Below are 13,589 nucleotides of genomic sequence, written 5' to 3'. Positions count from 1 at the left end.
ATCTATATGGTCTTTTTAATGCAATCTTAGCTGGAATGCCGCTACCTTCTACATGGGCTGGTGCCGAGATCATACCAATACACAAAAAGGGTTCTCCCCTGGATCCGGCAAACTATAGGCCTATCAGCCTAATTGACGTCGCCCAGAAGATTTTTGCGCGCATTCTTTTGGGGAGACTGCAAACCTGGATGGAGGACTTTAATATTTTAACCCCTCTGCAGGTGGGCTTTAGAGCCAAAATGTCAACTGTGGACCAACTGTTTAGGCTGCAAATGATCCACTGGAAAACTATCATTCTAGAAGGGGGCAGCCTTTATCTCACGTTTGTTGACCTAAAGTCTGCCTTCGTCACGGTGGATCGTAGCCAGTTGTTGGAGCTACTAAAAGGGATGGGAGCACCGCTTTATCTCTGTGACCTACTCAAGCGGTTACATAAAGATACTTTTGCTAGAGTCAGGTTTGGACTTAATGGAGAACTTACGCACCCCTTCAGAGTTGAGAAGGGAGTCAGACAGGGGTGCGTCTTAGCCCCAACTCTTTTCTCCCTCTTCTTAAATGGGCTGGTTGAGGATATTCTGGCTCTAGGAGACATAGATGCTCCTAAGCTGGCAGGAAGGAAAATTCCTGCATTAATGTTTGCAGATGACACTCTGCTTCTCTCCAGGACTCCCATGGGGATGGAAAGAGTCCTGGACGGATTTGCGACATTTTGCAGGAAAAGGAATTTAGTCATTAACGTGAGTAAGACCAAATATATGGTCCTCCACGCAGATACTATTAACCGCCCTATCCCAAAATTGGACGGTTTGCCCTTAGAACGGGTGAACCTCTTTGACTACCTGGGCCCGACACTCAACAATAAAATGACCTGGGGCCCCCAGATTTTAAAAGTAAATTTAAAACTTGCGCATATATCAGGGGAAATCACAAAGATGTATAAAAATAGTCAATTAAAACTAATTAGCCCTCTGGTGGAGATTTATAAAACCCAGGCTAGGGGGGTGGTAGTTTATGGAACTGAACTATGGGGCCATAACTCAGCCCAGATTTTATCCATGTCAGAAAATCAATTTTTAAGACAACTATTTGCACTCCCAATGAGTACTCCCATCCAGCCGCTTAGGATGGACCTAGGTATTAATCCCATTGCAGACCTGGTCGCTTCCAGACCAGTAATGTATTGGCGCCGAATATGGAGCACCCCTGAACTCGCAAGTTTTCAGGAGGAAATAAAATCCATCCTGTTGATACCAAAGGCAGGTGCCATCCCTTGGCTAGCCTACGTAAAAAAATTGCTGAGGGAGATAGGAAGAGAAGACCTCTGGCTCACACCTGAGGACTCTTGCCCTTCTGTTTCAAAAAGATAATTGGCAAAAACCTTGGAGGAACATAACCTGACCCAGGCTATTCGATCAGTTAATACTGCTAATTTGACCTCGGCTTTTTTCAAGATAAAAACTGCCTATAGCTTTGAGCAAGTAATAGATCTGATCCACCCGGTTACTGCCAAAACATTATTCTTGCAATTCAGGCATGGTTCTCTCCCGCTCCACTCAAGAACGAATAAGTGGGCTGGCTCTGTTTGGAAACCCTGTCCTGGGTGTAGTGCTTCTGACGAAACCGAGGTCCACGCTATACTTTTTTGTCCTGCCTATAAAGTCCCCGTCGAAGATGTATTATCCAACTCGCAAATAATACGGGGGCTAGGAATTACAGGGATCTGTTCAGGCTGCTGAAGTACGATTCTTCTCCCTTATATGTTACGGTGATTGCCAAATTCTTGTTTTCAATGTGGTTGATTAGAAGACGACTATTACCACATTAAGGCAATCCATGTGTTATTAACTATTCTACTCATTGTTTTTTTTTATTTTTTTTATTTAACATTTATATTTAAAACTATGCATTACCCTTTTTAACCTTGTTGGTACTGTTTTATGTGGCATGAACTTTTATGGCTTTTAGCCGAAATAAAGTTTTCTGACTGACTGACTGACTGAAACACCTAAGGACCCTTCATCCAAACAATCTTGCACGAGAAGAGTGCAAACAGATGAGAAACACTCCTGTTCTGTAAAAAAGAATCACAAATACATGTATATTAATAACTTTAAAATTTATACTATTCCATTACTGTACAAACACATTTTATATAAAAACTGACTAAGAAACTATAGCCCTGCACCAAAAGTGTGACGATCGTTAAAACACTATATGCATAGTGCATACTACTTTGAAGCAGTTCATGGCCTAATGCCTACCTCACTAAAAGACTACATGCTAACTGACTAAATGATTACAGTACTATAAGGAGACACACTGGGTGAGTGACAGGGTGTTTGCTAGAAGAGTATGAATACTAACTAGAGAATTGAAGGTGTGAAAGACAACTGTGTAGGTGATTAGAGGCCTGCATCAATACTGCATAGGCATTTAAAGCAGTCCATGTGCTAAGGCCTGGCTCACTGCATGACTACTTGGGTACTGACTGAATGATTAGAGTACAGCAAGGAGAGTGCCTAGGCGAATTTATAAGTGCTAGGATTTTGGCACAGGGAATGGATTAGTACTTGGTACTGAATGAGTCACTAGAGGAGTGCAAAGGCAGTCACAAGTGCTGGACTGTATGGATACTGACTAGGAAATTGAAAGTGTGAAAGACAAGTGTCTAGGTGGTTAGAAGACTGCATGCATAGTGCATAGGGGTTTGAAGCAGTCCATGTGCTAAGGCCTGGCTCAGTGTATGAATACTGAATGATTAGAGTACTGCAAAGATAGTATCTTGGTGAATTTATAAGTGTTTGAGTTTTAGCACAGTGAATGGATTAGTACATGGTGCTGAATGGGTCACTAGAGGACTGCAAAGGGAGTGACAGGGTATTTCCTGGAAGTGTATGGATAGTGACTAGGGAATTGAAGGTGAGAAAGACAATTGTGTAGGTGGTTAGAGGACTGCATGCATAGAGGATAAGGGTTTGAAGCAGTCCATATACTAAGGCCTGGGTCACTGGATGAGTACTTGGGTACTGACTGAATGATTAGAGTACTGCAAGGAGAGTGCCTGGGTGAATTTATTAGGATTTGGCGCTGTGAATGGATTAGTACATGATGCTGAATGGGTCACTAGAGGAGTGCAACGGCAGTGACAGGGTGTTTGCTGGAAGTGAACGGATACTGACTGGGGAATTGAAGGTGTGAAAGACAAGTGTGTAGGTGGTTAGAGGACTGCATGCATAGTGGATATGGGTTTGACGTAGTCCATGTGCTAAGAACTGGCTCAGTGCATGAATACTTAGGCAGTGACTGAATCATTAGAGTACTGGAAAGAGAGTGTCTAGGTGAATTTATAAGTGTTTGAGTTTTGGCACAGTCAATGGATTAGTGCATGCTGTTGAATGGGTCTCTAGAGGACTGCAAAGGAAGTGACAGGATGTTTCCTGGAAGTGTATGGATACTGACTAGGGAATTGAAGGTGTAAAAGACAAGTGTATAGTATGTCAGAACACTACATGCATACTGCATAGACATTTGAAGCAGTCTATTTGGTACTTAGAAACTGACTAAATAATCAGACTACTTCTAGGACAGTGCTTAGGTAAAACTTTAAAATTTTCAGTTCTGCCACAGTGAACAGAACAGTACATGGTACTGCACCTTAGTGTCAAATCCGGACTCATTTTATCAATCCATAAGCAAAGACTAGCTTCTAATGCTACTAAAACTTGACAACATGAGAGGTTTTAAATTAGTTATCTGTCAGCAAATACACGATGTTACCAAATGCTTCTCTCACAGTGGTTCTCAAATGCACACAGACTCACAGTGTAATTCTAGACAACAACCACTATACCTAGGAGTTTAACAAAAATCATTCACTACTGTGGAAATGGTAAGCGAACTGCACACAATCTTCATATTTCATGACTGCACATTTGTGTCAATGCCTGACTCATTTAATCAACACATAAGCAAAGATTGGCTTCTAATGCTACTAAAACTTGACAACCTGACTGGCTTTAAAACACTTATCTGTCAGCAAATACACAATATTACCAAATGCTTCTCTCACAATCCTTACCCAAATGCACACAGACTCAAAGTGTGATTTTAGACAAGCAACACTATCCTAGGAGTTTACCAAAACTCATTCACTAGTCTGGAAGAGTTAATGGTACTGCACACAATCTACATATTTAAGTACAGCACATCAGTGTCAAAGCATGACTCATTTAATCAACATATAAGCAAATACTGGATTCTAATGCTACTAAAACTACTCAACATGACAGATTTTAAAACAGTTATCTGTCAGCAAATACATGATGTTACCAAATGATTCTCTCACAGTGATCCCAAATACACACTAACTCACAGTATGATTCTAGACAAGCACCACTATCCCTATGAGCTTACCAAAACTCATTCACTACAGTGCAAGTGGTAAGGGAACTGCACACAATCTACATATTTCACAACTGCAATTTACTGTCAATGCCTGACTCATATAATGAAAGCATAAGCCATAACTGTCTTCTAATGCTACTAAAACTTGACAACATGACATATTTTACAACACTTATCTGTCAGCAAATACACGATGTTACCAAACGCTTCTCTCACAGTGGTTCCCAAATGCACAAAGACTCACAGTGTGATGCTAGACAAGCACCAGTATTCCTACAAGTTTACCAAAACTCATTCACTACACTGGAAGTGATAAGGGAACTGCACACAATCTACATATTTCACGACTGCTCTTTAGTGTCAATGCCTGACTCATTTAATCAACACATAAGCAAAGACTGGCTTCTAATGCTACTAAAACTTGATAACATGACAGGTTTTAAAACAGTTTTCTCTCAGCAAATACACAATGTTACCAAACGCTTCTCTCACAGTGGTTCCCCAATGCACAAAGACTCACAGTGTGATTCTAGATAAGCACCAGTATTCCTAGGAGTTTACCCAAACTCATTCACTACACTGGAAGTGATAAGGGAACTGCACACAATCTACGGGCCCGATTCACAGAACTAACTTAAGACAAAATCCTAAACTTACTACCATTTTGGTATTCACAGAAGGTACTTACTCATTTTGGTATTCACAGAAGGCACTTACTCATTTCGGTATTCACAGAAGTTAGGAGTCCTAACTTTAGGGCTCCTAAATGCCTTCTGTGAATACCGAAAGGCTTAAAGTTAGGATTTTTCTCAGTTTAGGAGTAGTAAAGTTAGGGCTCCTAACTTAAGGACTCCTAAACTGAGAAAAATCCTAACTTTAAGACTTTCGGTAGTCACAGAAGGCATTTAGGAGTCCTAAAGTTAGGAGTTCTAACGTTACTACTCCTAAACTGAGAAAAATTCTAACTTTAAGACTTTCGGTATTCACAGAAGGCATTTAGGAGTTCTAACTTTACTACTCCTAAACTGAGAAAAATCCTAACTTTAAGACTTTCGGTATTCACAGAAGGCATTTAGGAATCCTAAAGTTAGGAGTCCTAACTTTACTACTCCTAAACTGAGAAAAATCCTAACTTTAAGACTTTCAGTATTCACAGAAGGCATTTAGGAGTCCTAAAGTTAGGAATCCTAACTTTACTACTCGTAAATTGAGAAAAATCCTAACTTTATGTCTTTCGGTATTCACAGAAGGCATTTAGGAGTCCTAAAGTTAGGAGTCCTAACTTTACTACTCCTAAATTGAGAAAAATCCTAACTTTATGTCTTTCGGTATTCACAGAAGGCATTTAGGAGTCCTAAAGTTAGGACTCCTAACTTCTGTGAATACCGAAATGCGTAAGTGCCTTCTGTGATTACCAAAATGAGTAAGTGCCTTCTGTGAACACCAAAATGAGTAAGTGCCTTCTGTGAATACCAAAATGGTAGTAAGTTTAGGATTTTGTCTTGAGTTAGTTCTGTGAATCGGGCCCTACATATTTCACGACTACACTTTAGTGTCAATGCCTGACTCATTTAATCAACACATAAGCAAAGACTGTCTTCTAATGCTACTAAAACTTGACAACCTGACTGGTTTTAAAACACTTATCTGTCAGCAAATACACGATATTACCAAATGCTTCTCTCACAGTGGTTCCCAAATGCACACAGACTCACTGTGTGATTCTAGACAAACAACACTATCCCTTGCACTATATGAAAGCACATTTCTTCATCTAGAAGTAGTACTACATTTTAGTATAGAAACATAACATAACTCATTTCACAAATTCATAAACAATGACTGGTTTCTAATTCTACCAAAATATAAAAACTGCACAGTTATCTCTCTACAAACACATGAAAAACACAAATGCCAATCACAGAATGGTTTCTACATGCACACACATTGTAGAGAAAAAAAGTACTCCCTACACTTTAGCAGGAAAAATACATTAGTCTGATTAAAATCAAAATAGTTAAATACATCCCCTCACAATTAAATAACTCATCTTTCAAGTTCTTTTGTAGATTAAGGAGTATATCAATCACTCACCATATTTTATTTTACAGAATCTCTGCACTGTGCACCTCTCAGCAAAAGCAAAGAATGGAAAAGTTTCCCTTTCATTTTCCACACATATACATGTAAACATCAAATCACAATCCTTCGCACATAAACTCAAAAGCAAACACACATTTCTATTGGTTAAACATTTCAACCCTTTCCAACTGAAATACATTCAACCCTTCCCCCAATCTGCCTACTGCCTGTTACCATAGAAACAGGTCATGGAACACTGCACTGAGCTCACAGGTCACAAGTTCAGCACACAATGTTCCTACACAAGACAGGAAGTGTGCTTGACTTTTCAACATATCAGCTTATCATATATAATGTTCCTTACAATCTGTTTTTGTTAACCAATAACAATCATACCTTTAAAAAACAAAAATATACACCCTACCTTTCAGTGTAGAAAGTTGTCATACAACCAATGATTTGGCGTTTTTCAAAAAACGTTGCAGTGGATCCGCGCACCCACCGCGAGAGAATCCGTGCATCCAACGCGATAGGATGCGCGCACCGTGCGCGCATTTCGCCGCTTTTTTTTGTTTTAAAAAGGGGGGCCCCAGGGGGTTCTTCTGGGACCCCCTAAGCACATCTAGAGGGTCAGAGTATTCCCACTCTGCCCCTTTATATGTTTTACGCACTTATTCCCCTTGCTTCTTCAGCCTCGCTTCTACCGAGGCAGAAAATGGCCACCAACAGTTCCTGGTTTCGAATGTAGAGAGACGCTCGACAGCCAATTAGCATTTAGCGCGCGATCGGGAGGGTGCGCGCTCGGTTCGGGGAGGGTTCGCATACGGTGCGGGTACAGTCCGCGGATCCTCTGCGGCCATAGATATCACTAACTTTTTTACCCTAATTTTCTCAGGAACTACTGAACAGATTCACACCAAATATGCAAAAGGCACGAGTCCGAACTGAGGACTACCTCTTTGCCAAATTTGGTGTCATTCCGTTAAGCGGTTCGGGCTGTAGCTGCGACAACAGATCTTATGGGAAATTGCATGAGGAAATAGTGTTTTGGGACCCCCCTTTTTTCTCGGCCCCCGCTTGACGAATCACCACGAAACTTTCAGGGTAGGAGCGGAGCGGAGCTGGCCAAAAGTTTGGAGAATTTCGCGAAGATTCGTCAATGGCGCCAAAGAAATTCCCAATAGAATGTTGCGGATTTCCTATGGAAAATAGGTCCTAACTATAACTATCTACTGGCGACCGCCAGTAGATAATATATATATAGCAATATCATTAAATCTATTAGAAAAAGCGGAGGGGTAAAAATTACTATTCCCCCTCCAGTGAGTTAAACAGTAGGGAAAGTGTTTGGTAGCGAACTGGTAAACATGACTATTCCCACTCCAGTGAGTGCAATGGTATGGAAAGTGTTGGATAGCTGAGGGATAAAATTTACTATTCCAGCTCCAGTGAGTGCAATAGTAGGAAAAGTGTTGGATAGCGGAGGAATACATTTACTATTCCCACTCTAGTCAGTGCATCAATAGGGAATGTGTTGTATTGCGCAGGGGTACAATTTACTATTCTCACTTCAGTCAGTTCAAAATTAAAAACAAAAAAACATCATCAGCAGAATAAAACATTTTTTTTTTAAGTAATTGAAAAAATATATAAGTGTTAAAAATAAAAATATATTCAATATTGAAAAATACAATAAAAACATATTATCATGGTCAATACATATCACAAACACCTACAAATATTATATGAAATAAAATAAAATTAATTTTCAAAGATTTGTTTTTATTTATCAACAAAAACATTAATTACATACATTAAGTCTATTTACTTCCTAGCCTATAACACCACACAACTCACAACCCACATTGAAAAAGAAATATTGACATATATAACATTAATTAATTATCAATTAAACAAATATTATTAATTAAAAAACTAATTAAAAACACATAAAATGTAATTAACTTCCACCCTTTAAACCTATAATCCCCACAACCCACACCTAAAATTAATCTGTAAAAAAAATTAATTGCACAATTACATTTTTTCAATTAAATACCTAGTAGTATTTAATAAATAATTATAAAGTAAGTAACATTAATTTACTTCCCACCCTTCACCCCTATAAACCCAAAAAATAATTAAAGAAATACCCTGATTCATTCTCAAGTCATTAATTAATATTAATTATCAACTAATTAGTAAATAATTAAAAATAAATGACTTCACACCCAGTACCCCTAGAAATCCCAAAACCCACAACTCAAATTAATTGCACAATCTCCATATTTCATTTTCAATTAATTAACCAATAATTATTAATTAAAAATAAATTACTTTCCACTCTTTACCCCTATAAACCCCACAACCCACACCTAAAATTAAGTACACAATTATCATAATTAATTGTCAATTAATTAATAATAATTAGCAACTAAATAATTACATATAAATTACTTCCAACCTTTACCTCTATAAACACCACAACCCACACCTAAAAGTTACCCCAAAAAAGTAAAAACAAAATTAACATAATAAAATGTCAAATAAATAAATATTTATAAATTAAAACATTCTTTAATTTATTATAATTAAATTACTTCCCACCCTATAAACCCACAACCCACTATGGATTTAAAAAACAGAAAATGTAATTAAAATAAAATTAATAACTGCTAAAAATTGAACATATATTTTAAAAAACATAAACAATACTGATACAAAAAAGTATATCACATACATTTAAAATATATACTAAAATACATAACACTAATTAAAAAAATTGATATTTTAAACTATATTTTTGCAAACGATATTAATGACTTTTATATTTTTTAAATTTATATTTCTCACTTTAAAGTCGATATTCTTGACCACTATCTTGTCGATATTTCTGTGTCACTATATTTAAAGCTCAATATTAGTGTAAATCGACATTTCCAACTCGATATGTTTACTGAATACCATGATGGAGTGGTCTGTCCATGTGAGTGGTGAGGTGAAGTTGTATATAATCATGTCGCTGGTGGCAAAGTTTGGGTCAAGTTTATGTCCTGAAATGTGATTTGGTCTGTGATATGCTGGGTGAGTAAGATGTTGTCCGGGCTTTCGAAGAGGGATGTGGAGAAGGGGTCCATTCTGTCTTCGAGGTGGAAATTTAGATCATTGAGCAGTAGGAAGTACCAGGAGTTGATCATGAAGTCTGTGATGAAGAGGCTGCAGAAGTTGGTCCTTGGTCCTGGTGGTTGGTAGGCGAGCGTTCCTTTTAGGTTCAAGCTGTTGTTGATTTACAGTTTGAAGTGCACGTGTTCCATGATAGGGGAGTTGTTCCCCATGGATGTACAGCATTTGATGGTTTCTTTCTGGGAGATTGAGTCCTAACCCCCAAGAGGTGTCCAAAAGGTCCTAGATCCTTGGCTTGTGTTAGAGAGTACTCTTCTCCTACAAGAACTGCAAAACTGGGCACTTAGGGGCTCATGTGGATGGCGGGCGGGGCGGACCTGTAGCGGTGATTGGGTCCGACCACCATGTGTGCGGCGTTCCCGCATATACAATTATGATGGGACCACCACCGCTGCAGTCGGATTCTGCACCTTTAACATTGCGGCGGTGGCTGCTGACAGCAGCACCGCCGCGATGTTGAAAAGAGCATATTGTGCATTTCACTGCACTATGTGGCAGGCACGACACAGTGCCTACCACTTGTTGCAATGAAATGTAGGGGGGTACCATGGGTAGCCCCCCAGTGCACCCACACCTCCCCCCAACACAAGGGGGCCTGCAACAGGCCCCTGAAGACATTCTCTGCCAGCCATTCAATGGCGGTTCAACCGCCACGGAAAGGCTGGCTTCCGCCGGCATCATAATTGTGCCGGTTGAACCTAATTGGCTCCGCCGCCTTTGTGAGCATGCTGACCACTCCGCCAGGCAATTTCCGCTACCGGCGGAAAAGCGGGGGACGGACTTTCCGTCCGCCGCGATACCCACCGCCATCATAATGTGGCGGGGGGTAAATCTCATGACAATGGCGGAACGATCGCCACCACCGGCCGAGGGGTGGCTATTTTTCCTCCCTCGCAAATAGCCCCTAAGACACTTTCTCCAAAAAGAACTAGAGGCTATCACCGGACTGTCACCGAGCTGCAGCCACTGCCGTCGCATTGCCAGTCTGATTCAACTTGCTGGTTCAACTAAATTGAAAACATGGTGATCATCAGTGTAGCATTATGGTTTTAGAAGGCCCTGTGCTTTTTATGCACATTCACTAATATTTAATATAGTAATGTTTACACACAATCAGGCCTGTCTTGCATGCAACATGTATAATAGTATCAGTTAAAAGCCCTGCCACACTCAAAATAACTATACCAAATTTGGCATGAAGTACAACTTTACTCAGTATTGTTCCATTGCTTGAATTGGTGCATATCTGTTCCATAGTTTCTGAGATACAAGCATTTTTTTAAACACATTGATTTAAATGTAGACACAGCCGCAGCTAGTGCAGGTAAGATTGACAGACGACGACGAGGGAAAATTAATTATTTATTGAATTTTCCCTCATGGTTGGCTGCCGAATCCCCCACAACCCGGCCCCAACGCCCCACCGCTCTTACCTGCATAGGCCACAACTTTGTAGACATATCTTGCTTGTTGGAAATGTGTATCTATATGCCTCTAACATTAGCGCCATTTGACAAATTTACACAAAATGTGTCAAGTGTTTAGCATTTTTAGCTTATATTTTTTATTTTTTAAATCCATGCAGAGTATTCAAGTGTTCAATTACTAATGGGTGTGACGTACTTTGTAGAAACTTTGTGATATCCGACAATCATTTGGCATGTTTAGTTATCTGGTGCTATGTCAAACTTCCTGCAGCTTCATAAAGTGGGGCAAACCTAAAGAAGGGAGAAAAACATTTTTGTGTGCTAATAACTTTGATGCACTTCAATGAATTTGCACGAAAATTAAGCAGCTTCTAGAGAAGATAAAACTAGTGTAGGATTATTTTGTTTCATGCAAACCTGACATGTGGGGGGGACAAAAGTTAAAGGGGGTACAAAAAATCGTTCATTTGTTAATAACTTTGAGACAATTTCATGGGTATGTTCGAACCTTGACAGATGCTAACCAAGGGGGTGATTGGGATGGCGGGAAGACTTTAGTTCGCACGCCACCCTAGCGGTGCTGGGACCGGCCGCCAGATGTGCGGTGGTCCCGCACCACTAATTAGGATGCGACCGCCACCCTGGCGGTCGCATTCCACATTTTTGAAATTGCAGCGGGTGCTGCTATAAGCAGCACCTGCCGCAATGCCAAAGTGCCATGTTGTGCATTGCCATACACAACGTGGCAGGCACCGTGTGGTGCCTGACACCTTGTGCAGGGCAATGTAGGGGGGTACCATAGGTACCCCCCAAGTGTAGCCCCCCACACCCCTGGGGGCCCGCAACTGGCCCCCAAAGCAATTCCTCCCCAACATTTCCATGGTAGCAATGCCGCCATGGAAAGGCATTAAAAACCACAAATACGTCCGCCGCTATACCCTCACCATTATAATATGGCAGGGGGTAAATCAGGTTGCGATGGCGGGTGGATCTCCACCACCGGCCCGGCGGTGGCGATACGCCCACCATCCTAATCACCCCCTAAATTCAGATTTACCATGATAATTTCAATGAAAATATGTCACAGGAACAGAGTTAAAGGGTGGACATCAAAATGTTTTATAGAAAATGGGGTTACTGGATTGGAGAAGTAAAACCCTACTCCATCAGCAACCACAATCTCTGTCAGAGTGAAATATAAGCAAACCACCAATTAACCTGTGCTTAACTGGTAGCTTGGCACAAAAACAGTCATGCTTAACTTAGAGGCAATATATAAAGTATTTATGCAGTATTTTAAACATTAATAAAGTGAAAACATAGCACAAGAAAAGTCCCACACCAATTTAGAAAAAAACTGTGTAATAGTTAATACATTTGTTTAGAAAAAAACAACAACATTCCAATCAGTAGAACTAGAGATATGGAATTTTAAAGATTTAAGGGAGAACAGTGCCTAGAACCACAAAGCCCCAACTGTTGTCACTCCAGACCAGGACAAAGTCAAAAGTTCAGTCCGACTACAATGGAGCGTGGGCTGGATACAGGGGCCAAGTTAGGCCCGCTGAAAAAAGTACCTTAAATTCGGGTTTGGCGAGCTTTACAATATCCCACGTCATATATGTGTTACGCAGTGGCAGTTTTGAGAAGCTGCGACGTGGTGATGCAAAGTCATGCATCATCATCAAGGAGGCCGTCAATGGGGGTCTTAAAATGCGCATTCCTACATCACAGATGCGTGGTGCACCGGGGGGCTCCAAAGAAGCTGCAGAGCTACAATGAGGAGTCATGCGTTGTCATTAAGGAGACCGTCAATGAGGGGCTTGCGATGCAAAAGCCTGTGTCGAGGGTGCATCGTGCAGCAGCAGTTCTGAGGAAATTGCGGAACTCAATGCGAGGTCAGGCACCAGGATGTGTCATGCTGCGGGGATTCCAAAGTGGAACCGCGAGGAGATGCATCATGATGCGTTGGTTCCTACCATAGATGGACTAGTAGAGCACCATCAGGCCCACTTCCAAGGCTCCAGGTCTGGGGTGGCACCACTTGGCAGTCAAGACCCAGGCAGACTGAGTCCAGACGCTGGGATCAAGGTGGTAGGAGCCTTTTCTGTCCCTGAGCCCCTGATCAGGAGGCCATCCAACTTGCCTCTTGGAATTACTCTGCGAGTCCTGAGATCAAGATGCAGGTCTGATCCTTTCACTCAGGCAGCAGAACAGCACGGCAACAGAGTGGCAATACTTCTTGCAGAACAGCATTGCAGTCCTTCAAAGTCTACCCCAGATCCAGAGGTGTAATGAAGAGTTAAGTCAGGGGGTCCATTATATATATTTGATGCCCACTTTGAAGTAGAAGAAGATTCTGAAGGAATCCACCATCAGAGGTGTTTAGAATTTCCTGCCTCCCTGACCTTGGCCCCCCTCTCCCAAAGGACATCATCCACTGTCTGCTGGGCCTCAACACATGCACAGCCGAATGAAAACCACCTGGTAAAT

This window comes from Triturus cristatus, chromosome 1_2 (genome assembly GCF_964204655.1).
Source record: "Triturus cristatus chromosome 1_2, aTriCri1.1, whole genome shotgun sequence".
NCBI classification, from domain to species: Eukaryota; Metazoa; Chordata; class Amphibia; order Caudata; family Salamandridae; genus Triturus; species Triturus cristatus.
Note: the sequence above shows the minus strand (reverse complement) of the source record.